The 22693-nt window shown below is 37.7% G+C and overlaps 1 protein-coding gene across 1 annotated transcript in view; it reads left to right on the plus strand.

The window, feature by feature from the left end:
• dnajb4 (DnaJ heat shock protein family (Hsp40) member B4) overlaps nucleotides 1-22693 on the plus strand; it is a 104066-nt gene that overhangs the window by 51181 nt on the left and 30192 nt on the right. The gene's annotated exons all lie outside the window — the stretch shown is intronic.

Below are 22693 nucleotides of genomic sequence, written 5' to 3' on the forward strand. Positions count from 1 at the left end.
AGTAGCGACATCAAAGGTATGTTCCATCAGGTAAGACTGGTACAGGAAGACAAACCATTCTTCCGATTCCTGTGGCGCGATATGAAACTAGACGAGAACCCAACAGTATACCAATGGGAGGTACTACCGTTCGGTACAACCTCGAGTCCTTGCTGTGCTATCTATGCGGTACAGGAACAGGTCAAGAGACATGTCGTAGACGCAGAGGATGATGTTAGGAAATCCGTAGAACAATGCTTTTACGTAGACAACTGGCTACAAAGCTTCCCAACCATAGAACAGGCTAAGAAGACAATTATTCGACTACACGGTCTGCTTCTTGAGGGAGGATTCGAACTCCGACAATGGGCCAGTAATAAACCACAGACCATAAGACACTTCGAGGAGGAGTCTCTATCTAAGAGTAGTGAACTGTGGTTTAAAGAAGACATAGCAGATCCTCAAGAACTCACTCTCGGACTCGTATGGCATTGTAAGTCTGATACGTTGCGATATAAGCACCGCCCACGGGAGAGCGTGATTCCCACTATGAGGAACATCTACCGACAGCTTGCACGACAATACGACCCCCTCGGATACCTCATCCCATACACGACACGAGCAAAACTTATAGTACAGGGTCTGTGGGACAAACACAGAGACTGGGACGAATCGAATCTCCCAGACGAACTGATACGAGCCTGGAAATCTTGGGAAGAGGAACTTCCCAACCTGGAGCAGATAGTTCTACCAAGATGCTATCTAGGCTCAGGAGAATCTAGTAAGTACAGCATCCACGTGTTCTGTGATGCATCCGAGCGAGCGTACGGGTCAGTAGCATACCTGCACGCTGAGGACGTAAGAGGACAGATCTATACGACCTTCCTAGCTGCGAGATCGAAGGTAGCACCGAAGAAGAAACTATCGATACCAAGACTAGAGCTCTGCGGCGCTCTATCAGGAGCACGGTTGGCCGCTACCTTAAGAAGGGAGCTCACCATAACAGTAGGCAAGAAGGACGTATACTATTGGACGGACTCGACCACCGTACTGTACTGGCTAAAATCACCATCCATCCGATATAAGGTATTCGTGGGACTCAGGATCGCAGAGATACAAGCGATAACGGACCGCAACGCATGGTGCCACGTTAGCTCCGCTGATAACCCTGCGGACGACATAACTAAGGGAAGGAACCTACTACAGCTCGCTGAAGTGAATCGTTGGAGTCAGGGACCGCCCTTCCTAAAAGGATCGACATCTCAGTGGCCTAAACAACCCCTTATAGGCCTACCGCGAGAAGAGGACGAACTGCTGAAGACATTCCCCTTCTGCGGAAGAATTGAAGAACACCAACCCAGACTACCAGACCTGAGTAAATTCACCACATATGAAGACCTGCTAGAGGCTACAGCGAAGCTAGAACACATGGCAACCGCAGATCAGCTAGGTCACGAGGCGGCCACGAGTCAGTCAGGACACGGGACGGCCAGGAACCAGCCAGAACACAGGGCGGCCATAGACGCTGATACATACCGGAGAGCAGAGCTAACACTCCTACAGCAAGTCCAACTAGACAGTTTCCCAGAGGAAATAGCAACCCTCATGGCGGGGAAGGATATAACGGCGTACAACGCAGGGAAAGGGAGACTAAATACCCTCTGCCCAGAGTACGACAAAGATAGTCAACTAATAAGAGTAGGCGGTCGTCTCCGCCGATGCGACGAACTAAGTTATGGTGAGAAACATCCAATCCTCCTGGATCCCTCACACATAATCACTAAGCTACTCATCCAGCGATACGATAAACAGATGATGCATTCTGGCCCGGAACGGGTCTTTGCAGAACTGCGCAGGAAGTACTGGATACTAAGAGGTAGGGAGGCAGTGAAGAAATATCAACGTGACTGCGAGGACTGCAGGAGGTGGAGAGGACAACCACAGATACCGCGGATGGCCGACCTCTCAGCCTCCAGTTTGAGAGTTTACAAACCCCCATTCTACTCCACGGGAGTCGACTGCTTCGGACCAATACTGGTCAAGATAGGTCGGAGGACGGAGAAGAGGTGGGGAATAATCTTCAAATGCCTTACCACACGCGCGATAGACCTCGAACTCTTAGATAAGATGGACGCAGAGTCCTTCCTAATGGCCTACCGACGCTTCTGTAACACGAGAGGAACACCCTTCGAGATGTACTCAGATCGAGGTACCAACTTCATAGCAGGAGATAAGGAACTAAAAAGAGCCTTCCACGCCCTAAAGCCTGAAGTACAAGATCAATTAGGTAAGGAACAGGTTCAATTCCACTTCAACCCCGCAGGAGCGCCCCACATGGGAGGCTCCTGGGAAAGAGAAGTGAGGACAGTGAAGTCAGCCCTCAGGACCGTCATAAAAGACCAGATAGTAACGCACGAGGTGTTGGGGACGATCCTAGCCGAAGTGGAAGGTATGATCAATTCGAAGCCTCTAGGCTACGTATCTTCGGACATTGCAGATGCAGACCCGATCACACCATTCCTACTGATAGCGGGAAGGCGGGACCCCTCAATACCACAAGCGATCTACCCGAAATCTGAACTAATCACGAACCAGAGATGGAGGTACTCCCAGATCGTGGCCGACGAGTTCTGGAAGAGGTACGTACCAAACTACCTGTTAAACCAACAAACCCGGAACAAGTGGCAAGTGGAGAAGGAGAATATCAAGGTCGGAGATAGAGTCATGATCGTCGACCAGCAGCTCCCTAGGGCATCATGGCCCCTAGGGATCGTAAAGGACGTAATACGAGGGAGAGATAACCGGGTGAGAAGTGCCTCAGTACGAGTGAAGGAGAAGACCTACACACGACCAGTGGCTAAACTCATCCCGATGCCCCAGTTATCATCAGATATAGAGGAGGACTTTGATAAAATCAGGTCCAATAGGAGCAAATTTACACACTAAATTTGAGGACGGCGATGTTACGGAGACGCCCCCTATACGGGCATCTCCTATATGAAACGGCTATGCTCTAGGGTCGTCCTTATATGGCGAACGTACGTATGATGTTTTACGTAGGCTATATATGGCTGAGCTACGCCCGATAGATCCAGATCAGAGATATTTCAGTTCAGTAACTATAAGTATAACTAACTAATAGGTATAACTAACTAACAAGAGTGAGGGCCTTACACACCATTCACTCTGCCACATCTGATCCATCTTCGGGCATAGTCACTAGGGCACCCAGGAGAGGTACCGTTCTAATAGACGGCGCTCAGGGCAACCTGCTACCAGCAATCCACATATACGAGCTATCGTAGTTCTCTGTTACAGTAGTACTGTAATGAAAGGAAACATTTTCATATTACCAGTTAACAAGCTGGGAAGCATTATCAAAATGTTAGTTTCATAAATTGTTGTCCTTGGTAAAACATTAGGAAGAAAAATATTCGTCTGAATTATCGTTGGCCTTGGGAAAATGTCAGTCCATCAGCTTTGATCTTACCTTCTCTGATGGAGTGAAATAACCTCAATGCCTTCAGATCGAACAAATACCTCATCTTCATGTTCTCTTCAACACTCTCTTCTACCATGTCTCTTCCCTTCTTCTCCATCAGCTTCTAGCTGTAAAATGACACTCAAAATGCAATGATTACATGAATAAGCATTAAAAACAGCAAGCACAAAACACAATCAAATATGCTCCTAAAACAATACAGTGGACACATTAGAAAGAAAAATATTCGTCTGAAATTATCGCTGGCCTTGGGAAAATGTCAGTCCATCAGCTTTGATCTTACCTTCTCTGATGGAGTGAAATAATCTCAATGCCTTCAGATCGAACAAATACCTCATCTTCATGTTCTCTTCAACACTTCACTTCCTCCTCTCTTCTACCATGTCTCTTCCCTTCTTCTCCATCAGCTTCTAGCTGTAAAATGACACTCAAAATGCAATGATTATATGAATAAGCATTAAAAACAGCAAGCACAAAACACAATCAAATATGCTCCTAAAAACAATACAGTTAAGTGGACACATTAGAAAGAAAAATATTCGTCTGAAATTATCGCTGGCCTTGGGAAAATGTCAGTCCATCAGCTTTGATCTTACCTTCTCTGATGGAGTGAAATAACCTCAATGCCTTCAGATCGAACAAATACCTCATCTTCATGTTCTCTTCAACACTTCACTTCCTCCTCTCTTCTACCATGTCTCTTCCCTTCTTCTCCATCAGCTTCTAGCTGTAAAATGACACTCAAAATGCAATGATTACATGAATAAGCATTAAAAACAGCAAGCACAAAAACACAATCAAATATGCTCCTAAAAACAATACAGTTAAGTGGACACATTAGAAAGAAAAATATTCATCTGAAATTATCGCTGGCCTTGGGAAAATGTCAGTCCATCAGCTTTGATCTTACCTTCTCTGATGGAGTGAAATAATCTCAATGCCTTCAGATCGAACAAATACCTCATCTTCTCTTCATCTTCATGTTCTCTTCAACACTTCACTTCCTCCTCTCTTCTACCATGTCTCTTCCCTTCTTCTCCATCAGCTTCTAGCTGTAAAATGACACTCAAAATGCAATGATTACATGAATAAGCATTAAAAACAGCAAGCACAAAACACAATCAAATATGCTCCTAAAAACAATACAGTTAAGTGGACACATTAGAAAGAAAAATATTCGTCTGAAATTATCGCTGGCCTTGGGAAAATTCAGTCCATCAGCTTTGATCTTACCTTCTCTGATGGAGTGAAATAATCTCAATGCCTTCAGATCGAACAAATACCTCATCTTCTCTTCATCTTCATGTTCTCTTCAACAATTCACTTCCTCCTCTCTTCTACCATGTCTCTTCCCTTCTTCTCCATCAGCTTCTAGCTGTAAAATGACACTCAAAATATAATGATTATATGAATAAGCATTAAAAACAGCAAGCACAAAACACAATCAAATATGCTCCTAAAAACAATACAGTTAAAGGGATATTTCACTTTCAAATAAAATAAACATTAAAAAAAAATATTTAAAAAAAATGAAAGAGGTTATGGCAAAATCACGGCCCCCTCACACATTAGTAGGACACTCTAATGCGTGAGGGGGCCGTGATTTTTCCATTACTTTTTTCATTTATTTTTAATATATTTTTTAAATGTTTCTTTTATTTGAAAGTGGAGTATCCCTTTAAGTGGACATTTCATACCGTACCTAGTTCGTACTTGCATAGAAAATCAAACATGTGTAGTACTGTAATGAAAGGAAACATTTTCATAATTACCAGTTACCAAGCTGGGAAGCATTATCAAAATGTTAGTTTCATAAATTGTTGTCCTTGGTAAAACATTAGGAAGAAAAATATTCGTCTGAAATTATCGTTGGCCTTGGGAAAATGTCAGTCCATCAGCTTTGATCTTACCTTCTCTGATGGAGTGAAATAACCTCAATGCCTTCAGATTGAACAAATACCTCATCTTCATGTTCTCTTCAACACTCTTCTACCATGTCTCTTCCCTTCTTCTCCATCAGCTTCTAGCTGTAAAATGACACTCAAAATGCAATGATTACATGAATAAGCATTAAAAACAGCAAGCACAAAACACAATCAAATATGCTCCTAAAAACAATACAGTTAAGTGGACACATTAGAAAGAAAAATATTCGTCTGAAATTATCGCTGGCCTTGGGAAAATGTCAGTCCATCAGCTTTGATCTTACCTTCTCTGATGGAGTGAAATAATCTCAATGCCTTCAGATCGAACAAATACCTCATCTTCTCTTCATCTTCATGTTCTCTTCAACACTTCACTTCCTCCTCTCTTCTACCATGTCTCTTCCCTTCTTCTCCATCAGCTTCTAGCTGTAAAATGACACTCAAAATGCAATGATTATATGAATAAGCATTAAAAACAGCAAGCACAAAACACAATCAAATATGCTCCTAAAAACAATACAGTTAAGTGGACATTTCATACCGTACCTAGTTCGTACTTGCATAGAAAATCAAACATGTGTAGTACTGTAATGAAAGGAAACATTTTCATAATTACCAGTTAACAAGCTGGGAAGCATTATCAAAATGTTAGTTTCATAAATTGTTGTCCTTGGTAAAACATTAGGAAGAAAAATATTCGTCTGAAATTATCGTTGGCCTTGGGAAAATGTCAGTCCATCAGCTTTGATCTTACCTTCTCTGATGGAGTGAAATAATCTCAATGCCTTCAGATCGAACAAATACCTCATCTTCATGTTCTCTTCAACACTCTCTTCTACCATGTCTCTTCCCTTCTTCTCCATCAGCTTCTAGCTGTAAAATGACACTCAAAATGCAATGATTACATGAATAAGCATTAAAAACAGCAAGCACAAAACACAATCAAATATGCTCCTAAAAACAATACAGTTAAGTGGACACATTAGAAAGAAAAATATTCGTCTGAAATTATCGCTGGCCTTGGGGAAATGTCAGTCCATCAGCTTTGATCTTACCTTCTCTGATGGAGTGAAATAATCTCAATGCCTTCAGATCGAACAAATACCTCATCTTCTCTTCATCTTCATGTTCTCTTCAACACTTCACTTCCTCCTCTCTTCTACCATGTCTCTTCCCTTCTTCTCCATCAGCTTCTAGCTGTAAAATGACACTCAAAATGCAATGATTATATGAATAAGCATTAAAAACAGCAAGCACAAAACACAATCAAATATGCTCCTAAAAACAATACAGTTAAGTGGACATTTCATACCGTACCTAGTTCGTACTTACATAGAAAATCAAACATGTGTAGTACTGTAATGAAAGGAAACATTTTCATATTACCAGTTAACAAGCTGGGAAGCATTATCAAAATGTTAGTTTCATAAATTGCTGTCCTTGGTAAAACATTAGGAAGAAAAATATTCGTCTGAAATTATCGTTGGCCTTGGGAAAATGTCAGTCCATCAGCTTTGATCTTACCTTCTCTGATGGAGTGAAATAACCTCAATGCCTTCAGATCGAACAAATACCTCATCTTCATGTTCTCTTCAACACTCTCTTCTACCATGTCTCTTCCCTTCTTCTCCATCAGCTTCTAGCTGTAAAATGACACTCAAAATGCAATGATTACATGAATAAGCATTAAAAACAGCAAGCACAAAACACAATCAAATATGCTCCTAAAAACAATACAGTTAAGTGGACACATTAGAAAGAAAAATATTCGTCTGAAATTATCGCTGGCCTTGGGAAAATGTCAGTCCATCAGCTTTGATCTTACCTTCTCTGATGGAGTGAAATAATCTCAATGCCTTCAGATCGAACAAATACCTCATCTTCTCTTCATCTTCATGTTCTCTTCAACACTTCACTTCCTCCTCTCTTCTACCATGTCTCTTCCCTTCTTCTCCATCAGCTTCTAGCTGTAAAATGACACTCAAAATGCAATGATTATATGAATAAGCATTAAAAACAGCAAGCACAAAACACAATCAAATATGCTCCTAAAAACAATACAGTTAAGTGGACATTTCATACCGTACCTAGTTCGTACTTACATAGAAAATCAAACATGTGTAGTACTGTAATGAAAGGAAACATTTTCATATTACCAGTTAACAAGCTGGGAAGCATTATCAAAATGTTAGTTTCATAAATTGTTGTCCTTGGTAAAACATTAGGAAGAAAAATATTCGTCTGAATTATCGTTGGCCTTGGGAAAATGTCAGTCCATCAGCTTTGATCTTACCTTCTCTGATGGAGTGAAATAACCTCAATGCCTTCAGATCGAACAAATACCTCATCTTCATGTTCTCTTCAACACTCTCTTCTACCATGTCTCTTCCCTTCTTCTCCATCAGCTTCTAGCTGTAAAATGACACTCAAAATGCAATGATTACATGAATAAGCATTAAAAACAGCAAGCACAAAACACAATCAAATATGCTCCTAAAACAATACAGTGGACACATTAGAAAGAAAAATATTCGTCTGAAATTATCGCTGGCCTTGGGAAAATGTCAGTCCATCAGCTTTGATCTTACCTTCTCTGATGGAGTGAAATAATCTCAATGCCTTCAGATCGAACAAATACCTCATCTTCTCTTCATCTTCATGTTCTCTTCAACACTTCACTTCCTCCTCTCTTCTACCATGTCTCTTCCCTTCTTCTCCATCAGCTTCTAGCTGTAAAATGACACTCAAAATGCAATGATTATATGAATAAGCATTAAAAACAGCAAGCACAAAACACAATCAAATATGCTCCTAAAAACAATACAGTTAAGTGGACACATTAGAAAGAAAAATATTCGTCTGAAATTATCGCTGGCCTTGGGAAAATGTCAGTCCATCAGCTTTGATCTTACCTTCTCTGATGGAGTGAAATAACCTCAATGCCTTCAGATCGAACAAATACCTCATCTTCATGTTCTCTTCAACACTTCACTTCCTCCTCTCTTCTACCATGTCTCTTCCCTTCTTCTCCATCAGCTTCTAGCTGTAAAATGACACTCAAAATGCAATGATTACATGAATAAGCATTAAAAACAGCAAGCACAAAAACACAATCAAATATGCTCCTAAAAACAATACAGTTAAGTGGACACATTAGAAAGAAAAATATTCGTCTGAAATTATCGCTGGCCTTGGGAAAATGTCAGTCCATCAGCTTTGATCTTACCTTCTCTGATGGAGTGAAATAATCTCAATGCCTTCAGATCGAACAAATACCTCATCTTCTCTTCATCTTCATGTTCTCTTCAACACTTCACTTCCTCCTCTCTTCTACCATGTCTCTTCCCTTCTTCTCCATCAGCTTCTAGCTGTAAAATGACACTCAAAATGCAATGATTACATGAATAAGCATTAAAAACAGCAAGCACAAAACACAATCAAATATGCTCCTAAAAACAATACAGTTAAGTGGACACATTAGAAAGAAAAATATTCGTCTGAAATTATCGCTGGCCTTGGGAAAATTCAGTCCATCAGCTTTGATCTTACCTTCTCTGATGGAGTGAAATAATCTCAATGCCTTCAGATCGAACAAATACCTCATCTTCTCTTCATCTTCATGTTCTCTTCAACAATTCACTTCCTCCTCTCTTCTACCATGTCTCTTCCCTTCTTCTCCATCAGCTTCTAGCTGTAAAATGACACTCAAAATACAATGATTATATGAATAAGCATTAAAAACAGCAAGCACAAAACACAATCAAATATGCTCCTAAAAACAATACAGTTAAAGGGATATTTCACTTTCAAATAAAATAAACATTAAAAAAAAATATTTAAAAAAAATGAAAGAGGTTATGGCAAAATCACGGCCCCCTCACACATTAGTAGGACACTCTAATGCGTGAGGGGCCGTGATTTTTCCATAACTTTTTTCATTTATTTTTAATATATTTTTTAAATGTTTCTTTTATTTGAAAGTGGAGTATCCCTTTAAGTGGACATTTCATACCGTACCTAGTTCGTACTTGCATAGAAAATCAAACATGTGTAGTACTGTAATGAAAGGAAACATTTTCATAATTACCAGTTACCAAGCTGGGAAGCATTATCAAAATGTTAGTTTCATAAATTGTTGTCCTTGGTAAAACATTAGGAAGAAAAATGTATTCGTCTGAAATTATCGTTGGCCTTGGGAAAATGTCAGTCCATCAGCTTTGATCTTACCTTCTCTGATGGAGTGAAATAATCTCAATGCCTTCAGATCGAACAAATACCTCATCTTCTCTCATCTTCTCTTCATCTTCATGTTCTCTTCAACACTTCACTTCCTCCTCTCTTCTACCATGTCTCTTCCCTTCTTCTCCATCAGCTTCTCGCTGTAAAATGACACTCAAAATGCAATGATTACATGAATAAGCATTAAAAACAGCAAGCACAAAACACAATCAAATATGCTCCTAAAAACAATACAGTTAAGTGGACACATTAGAAAGAAAAATATTCGTCTGAAATTATCGCTGGCCTTGGGAAAATGTCAGTCCATCAGCTTTGATCTTACCTTCTCTGATGGAGTGAAATAATCTCAATGCCTTCAGATCAAACAAATACCTCATCTTCATGTTCTCTTCAACACTTCACTTCCTCCTCTCTTCTACCATGTCTCTTCCCTTCTTCTCCATCAGCTTCTAGCTGTAAAATGACACTCATAATGCAATGATTACATGAATAAGCATTAAAAACAGCAAGCACAAAACACAATCAAATATGCTCCTAAAAACAATACAGTTAAGTGGACATTTCATACCGTACCTAGTTCGTACTTGCATAGAAAATCAAACATGTGTAGTACTGTAATGAAAGGAAACATTTTCATAATTACCAGTTAACAAGCTGGGAAGCATTATCAAAATGTTAGTTTCATAAATTGTTGTCCTTGGTAAAACATTAGGAAGAAAAATATTCGTCTGAAATTATCGTTGGCCTTGGGAAAATGTCAGTCCATCAGCTTTGATCTTACCTTCTCTGATGGAGTGAAATAACCTCAATGCCTTCAGATCGAACAAATACCTCATCTTCATGTTCTCTTCAACACTCTCTTCTACCATGTCTCTTCCCTTCTTCTCCATCAGCTTCTAGTTGTAAAATGACACTCAAAATGCAATGATTACATGAATAAGCATTAAAAACAGCAAGCACAAAACACAATCAAATATGCTCCTAAAAACAATACAGTTAAGTGGACACATTAGAAAGAAAAATATTCGTCTGAAATTATCGCTGGCCTTGGGAAAATGTCAGTCCATCAGCTTTGATCTTACCTTCTCTGATGGAGTGAAATAATCTCAATGCCTTCAGATCGAACAAATACCTCATCTTCTCTTCATCTTCATGTTCTCTTCAACACTTCACTTCCTCCTCTCTTCTACCATGTCTCTTCCCTTCTTCTCCATCAGCTTCTAGCTGTAAAATGACACTCAAAATGCAATGATTATATGAATAAGCATTAAAAACAGCAAGCACAAAACACAATCAAATATGCTCCTAAAAACAATACAGTTAAGTGGACATTTCATACCGTACCTAGTTCGTACTTACATAGAAAATCAAACATGTGTAGTACTGTAATGAAAGGAAACATTTTCATATTACCAGTTAACAAGCTGGGAAGCATTATCAAAATGTTAGTTTCATAAATTGTTGTCCTTGGTAAAACATTAGGAAGAAAAATATTCGTCTGAAATTATCGTTGGCCTTGGGAAAATGTCAGTCCATCAGCTTTGATCTTACCTTCTCTGATGGAGTGAAATAACCTCAATGCCTTCAGATCGAACAAATACCTCATCTTCATGTTCTCTTCAACACTCTCTTCTACCATGTCTCTTCCCTTCTTCTCCATCAGCTTCTAGCTGTAAAATGACACTCAAAATGCAATGATTACATGAATAAGCATTAAAAACAGCAAGCACAAAACACAATCAAATATGCTCCTAAAACAATACAGTTAAGTGGACACATTAGAAAGAAAAATATTCGTCTGAAATTATCGCTGGCCTTGGGAAAATGTCAGTCCATCAGCTTTGATCTTACCTTCTCTGATGGAGTGAAATAATCTCAATGCCTTCAGATCGAACAAATACCTCATCTTCTCTTCATCTTCATGTTCTCTTCAACACTTCAATTCCTCCTCTCTTCTACCATGTCTATTCCCTTCTTCTCCATCAGCTTCTAGCTGTAAAATGACACTCAAAATGCAATGATTACATGAATAAGCATTAAAAACAGCAAGCACAAAACACAATCAAATATGCTCCTAAAAACAATACAGTTAAGTGGACACATTAGAAAGAAAAATATTCGTCTGAAATTATCGCTGGCCTTGGGAAAATGTCAGTCCATCAGCTTTGATCTTACCTTCTCTGATGGAGTGAAATAATCTCAATGCCTTCAGATCGAACAAATACCTCATCTTCTCTTCATCTTCATGTTCTCTTCAACAATTCACTTCCTCCTCTCTTCTACCATGTCTCTTCCCTTCTTCTCCATCAGCTTCTAGCTGTAAAATGACACTCAAAATACAATGATTATATGAATAAGTATTAAAAACAGCAAGCACAAAACACAATCAAATATGCTCCTAAAAACAATACAGTTAAGTGGACATTTCATACCGTACCTAGTTCGTACTTACATAGAAAATCAAACATGTGTAGTACTGTAATGAAAGGAAACATTTTCATATTACCAGTTAACAAGCTGGGAAGCATTATCAAAATGTTAGTTTCATAAATTGTTGTCCTTGGTAAAACATTAGGAAGAAAAATATTCGTCTGAATTATCGTTGGCCTTGGGAAAATGTCAGTCCATCAGCTTTGATCTTACCTTCTCTGATGGAGTGAAATAACCTCAATGCCTTCAGATCGAACAAATACCTCATCTTCATGTTCTCTTCAACACTCTCTTCTACCATGTCTCTTCCCTTCTTCTCCATCAGCTTCTAGCTGTAAAATGACACAAAAAATGCAATGATTACATGAATAAGCATTAAAAACAGCAAGCACAAAACACAATCAAATATGCTCCTAAAACAATACAGTGGACACATTAGAAAGAAAAATATTCGTCTGAAATTATCGCTGGCCTTGGGAAAATGTCAGTCCATCAGCTTTGATCTTACCTTCTCTGATGGAGTGAAATAATCTCAATGCCTTCAGATCGAACAAATACCTCATCTTCATGTTCTCTTCAACACTTCACTTCCTCCTCTCTTCTACCATGTCTCTTCCCTTCTTCTCCATCAGCTTCTAGCTGTAAAATGACACTCATAATGCAATGATTACATGAATAAGCATTAAAAACAGCAAGCACAAAACACAATCAAATATGCTCCTAAAAACAATACAGTTAAAGGGATATTTCACTTTCAAATAAAATAAACATTAAAAAAAAATATTTAAAAAAAATGAAAGAGGTTATGGCAAAATCACGGCCCCCTCACACATTAGTAGGACACTCTAATGCGTGAGGGGGCCGTGATTTTTCCATTACTTTTTTCATTTATTTTTAATATATTTTTTAAATGTTTCTTTTATTTGAAAGTGGAGTATCCCTTTAAGTGGACATTTCATACCGTACCTAGTTCGTACTTGCATAGAAATTCAAACATGTGTAGTACTGTAATGAAAGGAAACATTTTCATAATTACCAGTTACCAAGCTGGGAAGCATTATCAAAATGTTAGTTTCATAAATTGTTGTCCTTGGTAAAACATTAGGAAGAAAAATGTATTCGTCTGAAATTATCGTTGGCCTTGGGAAAATGTCAGTCCATCAGCTTTGATCTTACCTTCTCTGATGGAGTGAAATAATCTCAATGCCTTCAGATCGAACAAATACCTCATCTTCTCTCATCTTCTCTTCATCTTCATGTTCTCTTCAACACTTCACTTCCTCCTCTCTTCTACCATGTCTCTTCCCTTCTTCTCCATCAGCTTCTCGCTGTAAAATGACACTCAAAATGCAATGATTACATGAATAAGCATTAAAAACAGCAAGCACAAAACACAATCAAATATGCTCCTAAAAACAATACAGTTAAGTGGACACATTAGAAAGAAAAATATTCGTCTGAAATTATCGCTGGCCTTGGGAAAATGTCAGTCCATCAGCTTTGATCTTACCTTCTCTGATGGAGTGAAATAATCTCAATGCCTTCAGATCGAACAAATACCTCATCTTCATGTTCTCTTCAACACTTCACTTCCTCCTCTCTTCTACCATGTCTCTTCCCTTCTTCTCCATCAGCTTCTAGCTGTAAAATGACACTCATAATGCAATGATTACATGAATAAGCATTAAAAACAGCAAGCACAAAACACAATCAAATATGCTCCTAAAAACAATACAGTTAAGTGGACATTTCATACCGTACCTAGTTCGTACTTGCATAGAAAATCAAACATGTGTAGTACTGTAATGAAAGGAAACATTTTCATAATTACCAGTTAACAAGCTGGGAAGCATTAACAAAATGTTAGTTTCATAAATTGTTGTCCTTGGTAAAACATTAGGAAGAAAAATATTCGTCTGAAATTATCGTTGGCCTTGGGAAAATGTCAGTCCATCAGCTTTGATCTTACCTTCTCTGATGGAGTGAAATAACCTCAATGCCTTCAGATCGAACAAATACCTCATCTTCATGTTCTCTTCAACACTCTCTTCTACCATGTCTCTTCCCTTCTTCTCCATCAGCTTCTAGCTGTAAAATGACACTCAAAATGCAATGATTACATGAATAAGCATTAAAAACAGCAAGCACAAAACACAATCAAATATGCTCCTAAAAACAATACAGTTAAGTGGACACATTAGAAAGAAAAATATTCGTCTGAAATTATCGCTGGCCTTGGGAAAATGTCAGTCCATCAGCTTTGATCTTACCTTCTCTGATGGAGTGAAATAATCTCAATGCCTTCAGATCGAACAAATACCTCATCTTCTCTTCATCTTCATGTTCTCTTCAACACTTCACTTCCTCCTCTCTTCTACCATGTCTCTTCCCTTCTTCTCCATCAGCTTCTAGCTGTAAAATGACACTCAAAATGCAATGATTATATGAATAAGCATTAAAAACAGCAAGCACAAAACACAATTAAATATGCTCCTAAAAACAATACAGTTAAGTGGACATTTCATACCGTACCTAGTTCGTACTTACATAGAAAATCAAACATGTGTAGTACTGTAATGAAAGGAAACATTTTCATATTACCAGTTAACAAGCTGGGAAGCATTATCAAAATGTTAGTTTCATAAATTGTTGTCCTTGGTAAAACATTAGGAAGAAAAATATTCGTCTGAAATTATCGTTGGCCTTGGGAAAATGTCAGTCCATCAGCTTTGATCTTACCTTCTCTGATGGAGTGAAATAACCTCAATGCCTTCAGATCGAACAAATACCTCATCTTCATGTTCTCTTCAACACTCTCTTCTACCATGTCTCTTCCCTTCTTCTCCATCAGCTTCTAGCTGTAAAATGACACTCAAAATGCAATGATTACATAAATAAGCATTAAAAACAGCAAGCACAAAACACAATCAAATATGCTCCTAAAACAATACAGTTAAGTGGACACATTAGAAAGAAAAATATTCGTCTGAAATTATCGCTGGCCTTGGGAAAATGTCAGTCCATCAGCTTTGATCTTACCTTCTCTGATGGAGTGAAATAATCTCAATGACTTCAGATCGAACAAATACCTCATCTTCTCTTCATCTTCATGTTCTCTTCAACACTTCAATTCCTCCTCTCTTCTACCATGTCTCTTCCCTTCTTCTCCATCAGCTTCTAGCTGTAAAATGACACTCAAAATGCAATGATTACATGAATAAGCATTAAAAACAGCAAGCACAAAACACAATCAAATATGCTCCTAAAAACAATACAGTTAAGTGGACACATTAGAAAGAAAAATATTCGTCTGAAATTATCGCTGGCCTTGGGAAAATGTCAGTCCATCAGCTTTGATCTTACCTTCTCTGATGGAGTGAAATAATCTCAATGCCTTCAGATCGAACAAATACCTCATCTTCTCTTCATCTTCATGTTCTCTTCAACACTTCACTTCCTCCTCTCTTCTACCATGTCTCTTCCCTTCTTCTCCATCAGCTTCTAGCTGTAAAATGACACTCAAAATGCAATGATTATATGAATAAGCATTAAAAACAGCAAGCACAAAACACAATCAAATATGCTCCTAAAAACAATACAGTTAAGTGGACATTTCATACCGTACCTAGTTCGTACTTGCATAGAAAATCAAACATGTGTAGTACTGTAATGAAAGGAAACATTTTCATAATTACCAGTTAACAAGCTGGGAAGCATTATCAAAATGTTAGTTTCATAAATTGTTGTCCTTGGTAAAACATTAGGAAGAAAAATATTCGTCTGAAATTATCGTTGGCCTTGGGAAAATGTCAGTCCATCAGCTTTGATCTTACCTTCTCTGATGGAGTGAAATAACCTCAATGCCTTCAGATCGAACAAATACCTCATCTTCATGTTCTCTTCAACACTCTCTTCTACCATGTCTCTTCCCTTCTTCTCCATCAGCTTCTAGCTGTAAAATGACACTCAAAATGCAATGATTACATGAATAAGCATTAAAAACAGCAAGCACAAAACACAATCAAATATGCTCCTAAAAACAATACAGTTAAGTGGACACATTAGAAAGAAAAATATTCGTCTGAAATTATCGCTGGCCTTGGGAAAATGTCAGTCCATCAGCTTTGATCTTACCTTCTCTGATGGAGTGAAATAATCTCAATGCCTTCAGATCGAACAAATACCTCATCTTCTCTTCATCTTCATGTTCTCTTCAACACTTCACTTCCTCCTCTCTTCTACCATGTCTCTTCCCTTCTTCTCCATCAGCTTCTAGCTGTAAAATGACACTCAAAATGCAATGATTATATGAATAAGCATTAAAAACAGCAAGCACAAAACACAATCAAATATGCTCCTAAAAACAATACAGTTAAGTGGACATTTCATACCGTACCTAGTTCGTACTTGCATAGAAAATCAAACATGTGTAGTACTGTAATGAAAGGAAACATTTTCATAATTACCAGTTAACAAGCTGGGAAGCATTATCAAAATGTTAGTTTCATAAATTGTTGTCCTTGGTAAAACATTAGGAAGAAAAATATTCGTCTGAAATTATCGTTGGCCTTGGGAAAATGTCAGTCCATCAGCTTTGATCTTACCTTCTCTGATGGAGTGAAATAATCTCAATGCCTTCAGATCGAACAAATACCTCATCTTCAAGTTCTCTTCAACACTTCACTTCCTCCTCTCTTCTACCATGTCTCTTCCCTTCTTCTCCATCAGCTTCTAGCTGTAAAATGACACTCAAAATGCAATGATTACATGAATAAGCATTAAAAACAGCAAGCACAAAACACAATCAAATATGCTCCTAAAAACAATACAGTTAAGTGGACACATTAGAAAGAAAAATATTCGTCTGAAATTATCGCTGGCCTTGGGAAAATGTCAGTCCATCAGCTTTGATCTTACCTTCTCTGATGGAGTGAAATAATCTCAATGCCTTCAGATCGAACAAATACCTCATCTTCATGTTCTCTTCAACACTTCACTTCCTCCTCTCTTCTACCATGTCTCTTCCTTCTTCTCCATCAGCTTCTAGCTGTAAAATGACATTCATAATGCAATGATTACATGAATAAGCATTAAAAACAGCAAGCACAAAACACAATCAAATATGCTCCTAAAAACAATACAGTTAAGTGGACATTTCATACCGTACCTAGTTCGTACTTGCATAGAAAATCAAACATGTGTAGTACTGTAATGAAAGGAAACATTTTCATAATTACCAGTTAACAAGCTGGGAAGCATTATCAAAATGTTAGTTTCATAAATTGTTGTCCTTGGTAAAACATTAGGAAGAAAAATATTCGTCTGAAATTATCGTTGGCCTTGGGAAAATGTCAGTCCATCAGCTTTGATCTTACCTTCTCTGATGGAGTGAAATAACCTCAATGCCTTCAGATCGAACAAATACCTCATCTTCATGTTCTCTTCAACACTCTCTTCTACCATGTCTCTTCCCTTCTTCTCCATCAGCTTCTAGCTGTAAAATGACACTCAAAATGCAATGATTACATGAATAAGCATTAAAAACAGCAAGCACAAAACACAATCAAATATGCTCCTAAAAACAATACAGTTAAGTGGACACATTAGAAAGAAAAATATTCGTCTGAAATTATCGCTGGCCTTGGGAAAATGTCAGTCCATCAGCTTTGATCTTACCTTCTCTGATGGAGTGAAATAATCTCAATGCCTTCAGATCGAACAAATACCTCATCTTCTCTTCATCTTCATGTTCTCTTCAACACTTCACTTCCTCCTCTCTTCTACCATGTCTCTTCCCTTCTTCTCCATCAGCTTCTAGCTGTAAAATGACACTGAAAATGCAATGATTACATGAATAAGCATTAAAAACAGCAAGCACAAAACACAATCAAATATGCTCCTAAAAATAATACAGCTAAGTGGACACATTAGAAAGAAAAATATTCGTCTGAAATTATCGCTGGCCTTGGGAAAATGTCAGTCCATCAGCTTTGATCTTACCTTCTCTGATGGAGTGAAATAATCTCAATGCCTTCAGATCGAACAAATACCTCATCTTCATGTTCTCTTCAACACTTCACTTCCTCCTCTCTTCTACCATGTCTCTTCCCTTCTTCTCCATCAGCTTCTAGCTGTAAAATGACACTCATAATGCAATGATTACATGAAGCAGCATTAAAAACAGCAAGCACAAAACACAATCAAATATGCTCCTAAAAACAATACAGTTAAGTGGACATTTCATACCGTACCTAGTTCGTACTTGCATAGAAAATCAAACATGTGTAGTACTGTAATGAAAGGAAACATTTTCATAATTACCAGTTAACAAGCTGGGAAGCATTATCAAAATGTTAGTTTCATAAATTGTTGTCCTTGGTAAAACATTAGGAAGAAAAATATTCGTCTGAAATTATCGTTGGCCTTGGGAAAATGTCAGTCCATCAGCTTTGATCTTACCTTCTCTGATGGAGTGAAATAACCTCAATGCCTTCAGATCGAACAAATACCTCATCTTCATGTTCTCTTCAACACTCTCTTCTACCATGTCTCTTCCCTTCTTCTCCATCAGCTTCTAGCTGTAAAATGACACTCAAAATGCAATGATTACATGAATAAGCATTAAAAACAGCAAGCACAAAACACAATCAAATATGCTCCTAAAAACAATACAGTTAAGTGGACACATTAGAAAGAAAAATATTCGTCTGAAATTATCGCTGGCCTTGGGAAAATGTCAGTCCATCAGCTTTGATCTTACCTTCTCTGATGGAGTGAAATAATCTCAATGCCTTCAGATCGAACAAATACCTCATCTTCTCTTCATCTTCATGTTCTCTTCAACACTTCACTTCCTCCTCTCTTCTACCATGTCTCTTCCCTTCTTCTCCATCAGCTTCTAGCTGTAAAATGACACTCAAAATGCAATGATTATATGAATAAGCATTAAAAACAGCAAGCACAAAACACAATCAAATATGCTCCTAAAAACAATACAGTTAAGTGGACATTTCATACCGTACCTAGTTCGTACTTGCATAGAAAATCAAACATGTGTAGTACTGTAATGAAAGGAAACATTTTCATAATTACCAGTTAACAAGCTGGGAAGCATTATCAAAATGTTAGTTTCATAAATTGTTGTCCTTGGTAAAACATTAGGAAGAAAAATATTCGTCTGAAATTATCGTTGGCCTTGGGAAAATGTCAGTCCATCAGCTTTGATCTTACCTTCTCTGATGGAGTGAAATAATCTCAATGCCTTCAGATCGAACAAATACCTCATCTTCAAGTTCTCTTCAACACTTCACTTCCTCCTCTCTTCTACCATGTCTCTTCCCTTCTTCTCCATCAGCTTCTAGCTGTAAAATGACACTCAAAATGCAATGATTACATGAATAAGCATTAAAAACAGCAAGCACAAAACACAATCAAATATGCTCCTAAAAACAATACAGTTAAGTGGACACATTAGAAAGAAAAATATTCGTCTGAAATTATCGCTGGCCTTGGGAAAATGTCAGTCCATCAGCTTTGATCTTACCTTCTCTGATGGAGTGAAATAATCTCAATGCCTTCAGATCGAACAAATACCTCATCTTCATGTTCTCTTCAACACTTCACTTCCTCCTCTCTTCTACCATGTCTCTTCCCTTCTTCTCCATCAGCTTCTAGCTGTAAAATGACACTCATAATGCAATGATTACATGAATAAGCATTAAAAACAGCAAGCACAAAACACAATCAAATATGCTCCTAAAAACAATACAGTTAAGTGGACATTTCATACCGTACCTAGTTCGTACTTGCATAGAAAATCAAACATGTGTAGTACTGTAATGAAAGGAAACATTTTCATAATTACCAGTTAACAAGCTGGGAAGCATTATCAAAATGTTAGTTTCATAAATTGTTGTCCTTGGTAAAACATTAGGAAGAAAAATATTCGTCTGAAATTATCGTTGGCCTTGGGAAAATGTCAGTCCATCAGCTTTGATCTTACCTTCTCTGATGGAGTGAAATAACCTCAATGCCTTCAGATCGAACAAATACCTCATCTTCATGTTCTCTTCAACACTCTCTTCTACCATGTCTCTTCCCTTCTTCTCCATCAGCTTCTAGCTGTAAAATGACACTCAAAATGCAATGATTACATGAATAAGCATTAAAAACAGCAAGCACAAAACACAATCAAATATGCTCCTAAAAACAATACAGTTAAGTGGACACATTAGAAAGAAAAATATTCGTCTGAAATTATCGCTGGCCTTGGGGAAATGTCAGTCCATCAGCTTTGATCTTACCTTCTCTGATGGAGTGAAATAATCTCAATGCCTTCAGATCGAACAAATACCTCATCTTCTCTTCATCTTCATGTTCTCTTCAACACTTCACTTCCTCCTCTCTTCTACCATGTCTCTTCCCTTCTTCTCCATCAGCTTCTAGCTGTAAAATGACACTCAAAATGCAATGATTATATGAATAAGCATTAAAAACAGCAAGCACAAAACACAATCAAATATGCTCCTAAAAACAATACAGTTAAGTGGACATTTCATACCGTACCTAGTTCGTACTTACATAGAAAATCAAACATGTGTAGTACTGTAATGAAAGGAAACATTTTCATATTACCAGTTAACAAGCTGGGAAGCATTATCAAAATGTTAGTTTCATAAATTGCTGTCCTTGGTAAAACATTAGGAAGAAAAATATTCGTCTGAAATTATCGTTGGCCTTGGGAAAATGTCAGTCCATCAGCTTTGATCTTACCTTCTCTGATGGAGTGAAATAACCTCAATGCCTTCAGATCGAACAAATACCTCATCTTCATGTTCTCTTCAACACTCTCTTCTACCATGTCTCTTCCCTTCTTCTCCATCAGCTTCTAGCTGTAAAATGACACTCAAAATGCAATGATTACATGAATAAGCATTAAAAACAGCAAGCACAAAACACAATCAAATATGCTCCTAAAAACAATACAGTTAAGTGGACACATTAGAAAGAAAAATATTCGTCTGAAATTATCGCTGGCCTTGGGAAAATGTCAGTCCATCAGCTTTGATCTTACCTTCTCTGATGGAGTGAAATAATCTCAATGCCTTCAGATCGAACAAATACCTCATCTTCTCTTCATCTTCATGTTCTCTTCAACACTTCACTTCCTCCTCTCTTCTACCATGTCTCTTCCCTTCTTCTCCATCAGCTTCTAGCTGTAAAATGACACTCAAAATGCAATGATTATATGAATAAGCATTAAAAACAGCAAGCACAAAACACAATCAAATATGCTCCTAAAAACAATACAGTTAAGTGGACACATTAGAAAGAAAAATATTCGTCTGAAATTATCGCTGGCCTTGGGAAAATGTCAGTCCATCAGCTTTGATCTTACCTTCTCTGATGGAGTGAAATAACCTCAATGCCTTCAGATCGAACAAATACCTCATCTTCATGTTCTCTTCAACACTTCACTTCCTCCTCTCTTCTACCATGTCTCTTCCCTTCTTCTCCATCAGCTTCTAGCTGTAAAATGACACTCAAAATGCAATGATTACATGAATAAGCATTAAAAACAGCAAGCACAAAAACACAATCAAATATGCTCCTAAAAACAATACAGTTAAGTGGACACATTAGAAAGAAAAATATTCATCTGAAATTATCGCTGGCCTTGGGAAAATGTCAGTCCATCAGCTTTGATCTTACCTTCTCTGATGGAGTGAAATAATCTCAATGCCTTCAGATCGAACAAATACCTCATCTTCTCTTCATCTTCATGTTCTCTTCAACACTTCACTTCCTCCTCTCTTCTACCATGTCTCTTCCCTTCTTCTCCATCAGCTTCTAGCTGTAAAATGACACTCAAAATGCAATGATTACATGAATAAGCATTAAAAACAGCAAGCACAAAACACAATCAAATATGCTCCTAAAAACAATACAGTTAAGTGGACACATTAGAAAGAAAAATATTCGTCTGAAATTATCGCTGGCCTTGGGAAAATTCAGTCCATCAGCTTTGATCTTACCTTCTCTGATGGAGTGAAATAATCTCAATGCCTTCAGATCGAACAAATACCTCATCTTCTCTTCATCTTCATGTTCTCTTCAACAATTCACTTCCTCCTCTCTTCTACCATGTCTCTTCCCTTCTTCTCCATCAGCTTCTAGCTGTAAAATGACACTCAAAATATAATGATTATATGAATAAGCATTAAAAACAGCAAGCACAAAACACAATCAAATATGCTCCTAAAAACAATACAGTTAAAGGGATATTTCACTTTCAAATAAAATAAACATTAAAAAAAAATATTTAAAAAAAATGAAAGAGGTTATGGCAAAATCACGGCCCCCTCACACATTAGTAGGACACTCTAATGCGTGAGGGGGCCGTGATTTTTCCATTACTTTTTTCATTTATTTTTAATATATTTTTTAAATGTTTCTTTTATTTGAAAGTGGAGTATCCCTTTAAGTGGACATTTCATACCGTACCTAGTTCGTACTTGCATAGAAAATCAAACATGTGTAGTACTGTAATGAAAGGAAACATTTTCATAATTACCAGTTACCAAGCTGGGAAGCATTATCAAAATGTTAGTTTCATAAA

This window comes from Gymnoscopelus braueri, assembly GCF_963280865.1.
Source record: "Gymnoscopelus braueri genome assembly, chromosome: 10".
Classification (NCBI taxonomy): domain Eukaryota; kingdom Metazoa; phylum Chordata; class Actinopteri; order Myctophiformes; family Myctophidae; genus Gymnoscopelus; species Gymnoscopelus braueri.